Consider the following 9793-nt stretch of genomic DNA (forward strand, 5'->3'; position numbering starts at 1 on the left):
CCGTAGGCAGACATGGCTCTCAAGAGAAGACAGGCTATGTGCACACTGCCCACAAAATGAGGTGGAAACTGAGCTGCACTTCCTAACTTCCTGCCCATTGTATGACCATATTAGAGACACATATTTCCCTCAGATTACACAGATCCACAAAGAATTAGAAAACAAACCCTATTTTGAAAAACTCCCATATCTACTGGGTGAAATACCACAGTGTGCCATCACAGCAGCAAGATTTGTGACCTGTTGCCACAAGAAAAGGGCAACCAGTGGAGAACAAACACCATTGTAAATACAACCCATATTTATGCTTATTTATTTTCCCTTGTGTACTTTAACCATTTGTACATTCTTACAACACTGTATAAATAGATAAAATGGCATTTGTAATGTCTTTATTATTTTGAAACTTCTGTATGTTAAATGTTTACTGTTCATTTTTCTAGTTTATTTAACTTTTGTATATTATCTACCTCACTTGCTTTGGCAATGTTAACACGTTTCCCATGCCAATAAATCCCCTTGAATTGAATTGAACTGAGAGAGAGAGATGTTTCCCATGCCAATAAAGCCCCTAAAATTGAATTGAAATTAAAGAGAGAGAGAGAGAGATGGGGGGGGTCTGGATAGGCTCAGCTAGTCGAGGGCAGAAAAGGGAAAGACAGGGTCCTATGGCAGAGAGCTGGACACTCTATCGGCTCAGCAAACAGACAGGCAGGCAGGCAGGTAGGCAGGCCACTACACTCTGTAATTTACAGACGTGGAATGTGGCAGCCAGCCCCTGGTGCTAATTACAGGCCCTCTCTTTCTCCTTCCCTCACTCTCTCTCTCTTTCTGCTGTCAGAGTGGGGCTGGGCCCTGGCTGCCTGCTGGAGACTGAGCCAGAGCCAACCAACCAGAACCAGACTACTCCCACAATGCCCTGCTCTCTCCCAGCCCCAGTCCCCAGATGCAGCAGCAGCAGCAACTGTGAACAGCAAGTCAGCTAGTCTCCACTGGAAACATACTGCACAAACACTGTCGGTCAGTCTACAGTATATCTCTGTATGTCCGTCCTCAAGTGGCTGGCAGTCTATTTTAATGTTGATCATATCTGTGCATGCATGTGAAAGGGTTGGTATGGTAGCTCATATTGGGGGTGAAGGGGTGTTGTATTCAAACAGATGACTTTCATATCAGGAAGGGCAAGGGGGCACTTTATGGCAAAACAATTTTCCGCATCCATCTATCATCCTACTCTATGCATCCCCATCGTTCTCAACCTCCACCCATCTATCATCCTACTCTATGCATCCCCATCGTCCTCAACCTCCACCCATCTATCATCCTACTCTATGCATCCCCATCGTTCTCAATCTCCACCCATCTATCATCCTACTCTATGCATCCCCATCATTCTCAACCTCCATCCATCTCCCTCTGTTTGTCTCCAGATGCTGGTTACTGCCACACATAGAGTACACCCCCCCCCGTATCTCTTTCGTATCGTCTGAGATCCCCAAAGATTGGAAAGCTGCCACGGTCATCCCCCTCTTCAAAGGTCAAACTGTTCCAGATATCATAACCGCCATCGATAAGAGACAATACGTTGCAGCTGTATTCATCGACCTGGCCAAGGCTTTCGACTCTGTCAATAACCACATTCTTATAGGCAGACTCAACAGCCTTGGTTTCTCAAATGACTACCTCGCCGGGTTCACTAAATACTTCTCAGATAGAGTTCAGTGTGTCAAATTGGAGGGCCTGTTGTCCGGACCTCTGGGAGTCTCTATGGGGGTGCCACAGGGTTAAATTCTCGGGCCGACTCTTTTCTCTGTATACCTCAATGATGTCACTCTTGCTGCTGGTGATTCTCTGATCCACCTCTACGCAGACGATACCATTCTGTAAACTTATGGCCCTTCTTTGGACACTGTGTTAACTAACCTCCAGACGAGCTTCAATGCCATACAACACTCCTTCCGTGGCCTCCAACTGCTCTTAAATGCAATTAAAACTAAATGCATGCTCTTCAACCAATCGCTGCCAGGACCTGCCCGTCCGTCCAGCATCACTACTCTGGACGGTTCTGACTTAGAATATGTGGACAACTACAGATACCTAGGTGTCTGGTTAGATTGTAAAGTCTCCTTCCAGACTCACATTAAGCATCTCCAATCCAAAATTAAATCTAGAAATCGGCTTCCTATTTCGCAACAAAGCCTCCTTCACTCATGCTGCCAAACATACCCTCGTAAATCTGACTATCCTACCTATCCTTAACTTCGGAGATGTCATTTACAAAATAGCCTCCAACACTCTACTCAGCAAATTGGATGCAGTCTATCACAGTGCCATCCATTTTGTCACCAAAGCCCCATATAGTACCCACCACTGCGACCTGTACACTCTCGTTGGCTGGCCCTCACTTCATATTTGTTGCCAAACCCACTGGCTCCAGGTCATCTATAAGTTTTGCTAGGTAAAGCCCCCCCTTATCTCAGCTCACTGGTCACCGTAGCAACACCCACCCGTAGCACGCGCTCCAGCAGGTGTATTTCACCGGTCACCCCCAAAGCCAATTCCTCATTTGGCCGCCTTTCCTTCTAGTTCTCTGCTGCCAATGACTGGAACAAATTGCAAAAATCACTGAAGCTGGAGACTCATATCTCCCTCTCTAACTTTAAGCACAGCTGTTAGAGCAGCTCACAGATCACTGCACCTGTACATAGCCCATCTGTAAACAGCCCATCCAACTACCTCATCCCCATACTGTTATTTATTTTTTTGGTCCTTTGCACCCCAGTATCTCTACTTGCACATTCATATTCTGCACATCTATCACTCCAGTGTTTAATTGCTAAATTGTAATTATTTCGCCACTATGGGCTATTTATTGCCTTATCTCCCTTATCTTACCTCATTTGCACTCACTGTATATATACTTTTCTATTGTGTTATTGACTGTATGTTTGTTTATTCCATGTGTAACTCTGTGTTGTTGTTTGTGGCACACTGCTTTGCTTTATCTTGGCCAGGTCGCAGTTGTAAATGAGAACTTGTTCTCAACTGGCCTACCTGGTTAAATAAAGGTGAAATAATGTTGTTTTTTAAATAGTATGCCATGCACTCTAACCTACATGTAAAACACATATCTTAGCTCTTGCACCGCCCTCATTGCACAGCACATCGCTCTGAATGATTTATGTGGTCCTTTACAGTAAATTCTCTCTCTCTCACACCCACATAGATATTTCCAAAACAACACAAAGAGGAACAGAAAAAGACAATACCTTTTTCTTTCATATCCACACGCATGTCCACATAAACATATTACACAGATAATGTATGTGGATAAAAAGCAGCCCAAAGCGCCCAGAAAACAGCACAGGCCGTAGTGACATTGACACACAAGTCATTGTTTCCCTTGATGGAAACTGAGTTCCCTTCTTCCCCCATAGCAACAGAAGCAGTTCGGCTCCACAATGCCCTTTCTGACTCATTTCACAGTAAGACAGGAGCATATTGATCATACAGAACGCTACTAAACCCTACTAAGCCATCTCTGCCAGCATACACACCAACACAGACACACAACATGACCACCTCTGCCAAAAGACCAGGGGGGGCAAACATGGACCGTTGGAGTGGGAGGACAGCACAGATGTGCCTCCTTCTTATTCCTGCAATCTCCCAGAACCCAATCCAGTCTGTGTGTGTGTGTGTGTGTGTGTGTGTGTGTGTGTGTGTGTGTGTGTGTGTGTGTGTGTGTGTGTGTGTGTGTGTGTGTGTGTGTGTGTGTGTGTGTGTGTGTGTGTGTGTGTGTGTGTGTGTGTGTGTGTGTGTGTGTGTGTGTGTGTGTGTGTGTGTGTGTGTGTGTGTGCGCGCGCGTGTGTGTGTGTGTGTATGCGTGTGTGTGTGTGTGTTCAGAGGGAACTAACTGGCTATACCCAGAGCCCACACTGTCTGAGTTTATTTGCATGTTTGACTGTCTGTAATAACAGCGGACAGTAGGAAACAATGTGATGACATTTCACCGTAAAGTACCGCAGACGTCAATGTAAAATAACCCCCTGAACTACTGACCCTGGACCTGCCATACTCTAATATACACACACCCAGCTCTGTTAAACACCAACGAGCGGCCCATGGTGGTAGCGCTGGCAGAGAGAGACAGAAAGAGAGAGAGGGAGGTGAGTCAGAGAGACAGACAGAGAGAGGGAGGTGAGTCAGAGAGACCATATCATGTGAAGGGTTGCAGTTACATGAATCAATGAACACGGACCTGTCCATTCCACAGTCGTTGAGAACCCTGAGTGAAAGAGTGAATGTAGGCAGGTCCACAGTCATAGATGTATCCAAAGATGATTCGTGACTGCCGGACTCGTACCGTCCTCATACTGTTCAGTATGGCAGGGAGGAGATATATTATTATTATTATATTATGGTGGGGGTGTGGGTGAGGCTATAGGCTAACGTAGTGTTATATTTACTGGCGTGCCTATCATCCCTCCTCGTTTTTTTTAGAGCGGGACAAAGTATTGACGCCCACTTGAAGACATCGCCGGTTGGCATGCAATTTGTGCCAGGCAGCCAAGGCCTGGAATTGGCTAGAATCATTCAGTGTAAGGCAGCCGGGAGAGAAAGTGCTCTTTGTCTCTGCGGCAGCGCTGCTAACGGTGAATTGCCTTGAATTCTCTCCTCATTGTCGATCTTCTCTAAATCGACCTATTATTTAGTGTGGTTCCAATAGAGCTGGGGTCACACCGGGTTAGCGTTGGAAAAAACAGTCTGTCTCTATACCTGACAGCTGAGCCACGCACACATACACACACGCGCACACAAACAAATCATAAGCAGTACAGTAGGATATACAAAAATGGTAATATAATCACGTCTCCGCATCATTCATAACACATCAATAATCACTCTCCCTGCGGGAGTTCAGCTATGATGCAAACAAACCCCGACAGCGGCGCGCTGCGTGTGTTACAACAAACAGCTGTGTGCGCACAGAGACAAGGCACGGTCCCTGGAACCTCGCATAGGACGCAAGTCAACTCTGCAAGGCCATTTGACAAGACCATGTCTGACATGTTGCCTCTCATCTCCACACCTTCTCATAGAAATATACTGCATGATTTCTATTTTCCTATAACATACATGGTCATTGTTCATTAGCGCCACACGCAGTCGCAATGCAATGTTTACACCCACTACGCCTATAGAACAATCGAAAAAGAATCGTTTGATTTTCCGGCCACAGGTTAATGAGTTTTCATACTGTCATCTATATCTCAAAGCGGTTTACCAAAGATTACTACTGCAGGAAACATCCGCCGTGGACCTCACTCGTGCCAGAGATTTAGCATTCTGTTGAACAGATGTATCAAGCTAATTTATTATGCGCTCTGGATGACTTGTTTATGACCAGCGAGATAAGATCAGACACGGTTTCATTAGCTGGGTGAAACATGCTCGTTGATCTGCAAGAATAAAAATACAACTGAAGGTACTATTTCAATTTAATTACGCTAATTGTCTTGGGATTTACAAGGTGCCAGGCAATTCCACATTGAGTTGTTATTACACCTTTAGTGGAATTTGCTAAATGTCACCAATCTAGATAGGCCTACTTTAAGTATTTTTCCCCAAAAATATTATAACAGGCCCCAAGATTTTGTTAATTTCACATGTAGGCTACAGTAATTCAATCTGAATGATTTAGATCTGTTATAAATTAATTGCATTTATGCAATACCCCTCCTTATTTCATATAAATATACACCTATAATGTGTGTAAAATATTCATGTGACATATCTCTTTCTCTCTCTCTCTCCGCACACGTTTTCTTTTTACATTGCTTACTGCCAATCGCCCACTCTCAATCAATAGGTCTTATCCGATGTAGAGAATATAAACTATCAGCCCAAAGCCATACCCGTCAACTATTTATGCTATAAATGTATATAGCCAATAGTTTAAAAAATAGCCATATAATCTTGATTATGCTAAGAGGACAATTCAGCTAGTCTTATTACATGTAGCCTAGGCAAAATAATGTGGGGTTTATGCAGTCTACAATTGGCGATTGGAGATGGATAATGGTTAAAAAAAAAATATATATATATATATATATATAATACAAATACATTTACAATAACAAGTATACTTTTCCAAAATAAATCCCTCCATATGCATAATTAAAACAAACTGACATAGGCTATACTTTCTAGTTTCAGTAGGCTTTAAAACAAAATAGCATTATAGAATCATCTAATATCATCCATGTCGCAAGCAATGCAACTTAGTAAAAGCAGCACCTCAAAACAATTGCTCAATATACACATAATGTACACCGTGTTATACACACAATGTACACCATGTTAATCGATTTAACGCTCCAAAACATTTACCTGGGTGACGAAGTCCTGAAGGGGCGCGGCGGTCGGTGCTGAGCAGCTCCGCTTGTAACCTTCAGGCAGGATGGGTGGAAGCCACAACTATCGAACTGAATTGGTAATATATGCAACCTACGCCACCTGACAATAATTCCATGAATCGACGTAGAATAGGCTGCCTTCTGGCTGTGTGCTTTTATTTGTGACGAACGCGCCGAGGTGATTCGCTCTGCACGGAGAACTGTCGGCGATCTCTTCGGTCCAGTCCGGCTGGCGCTGCTCAGAGCTGTACCAATGACTGTATAGGGCTGTACCGAGCGGATCAGAGCCGTCAACAAAATAGACACAATTTCAGCCAGCCACGTTTCAGCAGCCACCCTTTTACCGTAAAACTCCAAGAGCTGTGCACATATCATTTATTCATACTTTCCAATTGGGTACTCATTCACAGTGAGAGCAGCATTTTACCATATTTGATACATCTTTCTCGGAAATGCAAAGATTTTAAGCATCTTCAAATATTTAACATGTAGCCTACTCTGCGTGTTTCGATATAGGCCTACCAAGTTCGTGGTGTGTGCTGTGTGCTCTGTGCAAATTTAGTACAACAAATGTATCATATAGCTTACAGGATATTAAGTCGGAATATTACCTGTCACAAAGTGGTGAGATGAACCCGAATATAAAAAGTCATGTATTTGCATTGCCTTTATGCACCAATGATATCATCAGCAGTCCTCTATTTACATTTTACTAAGCAAGTCAGTTAAGAACAAATTCTTATTCTTATTATTCTTATTTTCAACACAGCCAAGGAACAGTGGGTTAACTGCCTTGCTCAGGGGTAGAACAAAATATTTTTTACCTTGTTGGCTCAGGGATTCGATCTTGTAACCTTTCCGGTTACTAGTCCAACGCTCTAACCACTAGGCTACCTGCCTATGTAGTTCAAAGGCTGACTGTTTCACCATCTATCACACGTCGTATCCTTCCTCAAATATCATCACAGAAGACAATGTGGGTGTGACCGCCACTAGTGTGTAATTGTGACCGGCAGCCTTTAACTCCCACTACGAGAAAGTTTTAAAGGGGTCAACCCGGGGAGACCCAGGGGGGCTGTACCACTTATGACGGAAGTGATGGATTATTGTTGGACCAGCTCGCTGGTGTTGCTACTGTTACTGTAAATGCTCATGCTGGCAATGCACTGTACCATCCGAGGAGATCCTCATCAGTCACTATGAAGGGTAATCAATCTCTTGGTGAATCAGCTGAGAATATTATCATAGAAATGCGAAATAATTCTAGGACACTGACAGGTCGTCAAGACAGGTACACCTGAGCTGTTTCACTAGGCATAGTCCTTTGTGGGCAGCAAGGATATTTCAGGCGAATTACATGTAGGCTGCACACCCAAACAAACCATAGAGATTCACATGCTTGTATGCACGCTAAGGACGGTCAAGCTGCACAGAACGGGGCTTTCTGCTCTTGCAGGAGACTGAATAGGGGTGATTGGAGCTGAACAGCTGCGGTCGGATGGACAGACTGAAAGTAGAGATAGGCAGAGACAAATGAGAGAGGAGCAGAGTGCTGATAAACACAGGAAGATGGTGGTGATTCATATCCATTACAGACAGCAAGGATAAACAGATATAGATGATGCCTCTCCAGTCAAAGACAAAACATCTGACTCACTAGAACATACAGTTAAACAAAGAAACCAGGCTTGTGGTGCAGGCAATTTAACACTTGTGTTTGTCCGTGCATCATACTGTGTCAGACCACAGTTTATCTGTGAAAGGTCTGTTCCTGTAATAGAGGTACAGGGAAATAGGAGGAGGAAGAGGGGGGTAGAAATAGTTTGCTTGGTTTGAGGAGGGGGTTCCTGACTTTTTGTAGGTGTTAAGGGAACCAGAGTTAGAGCGGAACAGAAAAGTGATGACACTGGAAACTTTAACCCCCCCTCCTCCTGCCTGGCATCCATCCTGACAACAGAGAGGAGCAGGAAGTGATGTGCAACAAAGCAACAGAGTCTCACGAACTCAGAGGAAACAGCCCCCCCCCCCAGACCCATCCTGTCCTGTCCCGAACACACTGAACGGTGTCCTCTGGTGACCTCTTGAACACATTTCCCATTGTGGACTCAACCTCTTAGTCTCGCTCTGTTGAGTGTCTTACATAATGGTGGATTCTCTTACTAGAGTAGTGTCTCAACAGTTTTAAGTGGCTCCTCTGCATTGATTTTCAGAGGCATAAATGCAGTCAGGGAAGATTTCAACACGAACAAAAAAAAGTGGTATTATGTGCATATTTCTGTGCCAAACTACCAACACCGTGCCTATTAGAGCTCAGGGCTTGTTCATCCAGAACACAACAACAAAAGAGATGTATGCAACATTGCTTGATCAAACAGTCCAAGTGTGTTGTTTTCAGCCTGACATACAGTACCAGCCAAAAGTTTGGACACACCTACTCATTCAAGGCATGTTCTTTAATTTTGACTAGTTTCTACATTGTAGAATAGTAATGAAGACATCAAAACTATGAAATAACATATGGAATCATGTAGAAACAAAAAAATGTTTGGCCCACAATTGGCCCAGCGTCATCCGGGTTAGGGAGGGTTTGGCCAGCAGGGATATCATTGTCTCATTGTGCACTAGTGACTCCAGTGGCGGGCTGGGCGCAGTGCACGCTGACCAGGTCGCTAGGTGTACGGTGTTTCCTCCGACACATTGGTGCGGCTGGCTTCTGGGTTGGATGTGTGTTGTGTCAAGATGCAGTGTGGCTTGGTTGGGTTGTGTTTCGGAGGACTCATGGCTCTCGACATTTGCCTCTCCCGAGTCCATACGGGAGTTGCAGCGATGAGGCAAGACAGTAACTACTACCAATTGGGGAGAAAAGCAGGTTAAAAAAAAGAATAGAGTTACCAGCCTCAGAAATTGCAGCTCAAATGCTTCAAAGAGTTCAAGTAACAGACACATCTCAACATAAACTGCACAGAGGAGACTGAGTGAATCAGGCCTTCATGGTCAAATTGCTGCAAAGAAACCACTACTAAAGGACACCAATAAGAAGAAGAGACTTGCTTGGGCCAAGAAACATGCGCAATGGATATTAGACCGGTGGAAATCTGTCCTTTGGTCTGATGAGTCCAAATTTGAGATTTTTTGTTCCAACTACTGTGCCTTTGTGAGACGCAGAGTACGCGAACAGATGATCTCCGCATGTGTGGTTCCCACCGTGAAGCATGGAGGAGGAGGTGTGATGGTATGGGGTGCTTTGCTGGTGACACTGTCTGTGATTTATTTAGAATTCAAGGCACACTTAACCAGCATGGCTACCACAGCATTCTACATCGATACACCATCCCATCTGGTTTGCACTTAGTGGGCCTATCATTTATTTTTCA

At 44.3% G+C, this 9793-nt stretch overlaps 1 protein-coding gene across 1 annotated transcript in view; it reads right to left on the bottom strand.

Annotated features, from left to right (window-relative positions):
- The window catches only part of LOC124033883 (docking protein 4-like), a 52019-nt gene extending 45316 nt beyond the window's left edge, over positions 1–6703 (bottom strand). The window contains exon 1 of the mRNA XM_046346266.1: positions 6394–6703. The gene's annotated coding sequence lies outside the window, so the exon portion shown is untranslated. The remainder of the gene's footprint in view (positions 1–6393) is intronic.
- Between the last annotated feature and the right edge of the window lie 3090 nt (positions 6704–9793).

Source organism: Oncorhynchus gorbuscha, linkage group LG04 (assembly GCF_021184085.1).
Source record: "Oncorhynchus gorbuscha isolate QuinsamMale2020 ecotype Even-year linkage group LG04, OgorEven_v1.0, whole genome shotgun sequence".
NCBI classification, from domain to species: Eukaryota; Metazoa; Chordata; class Actinopteri; order Salmoniformes; family Salmonidae; genus Oncorhynchus; species Oncorhynchus gorbuscha.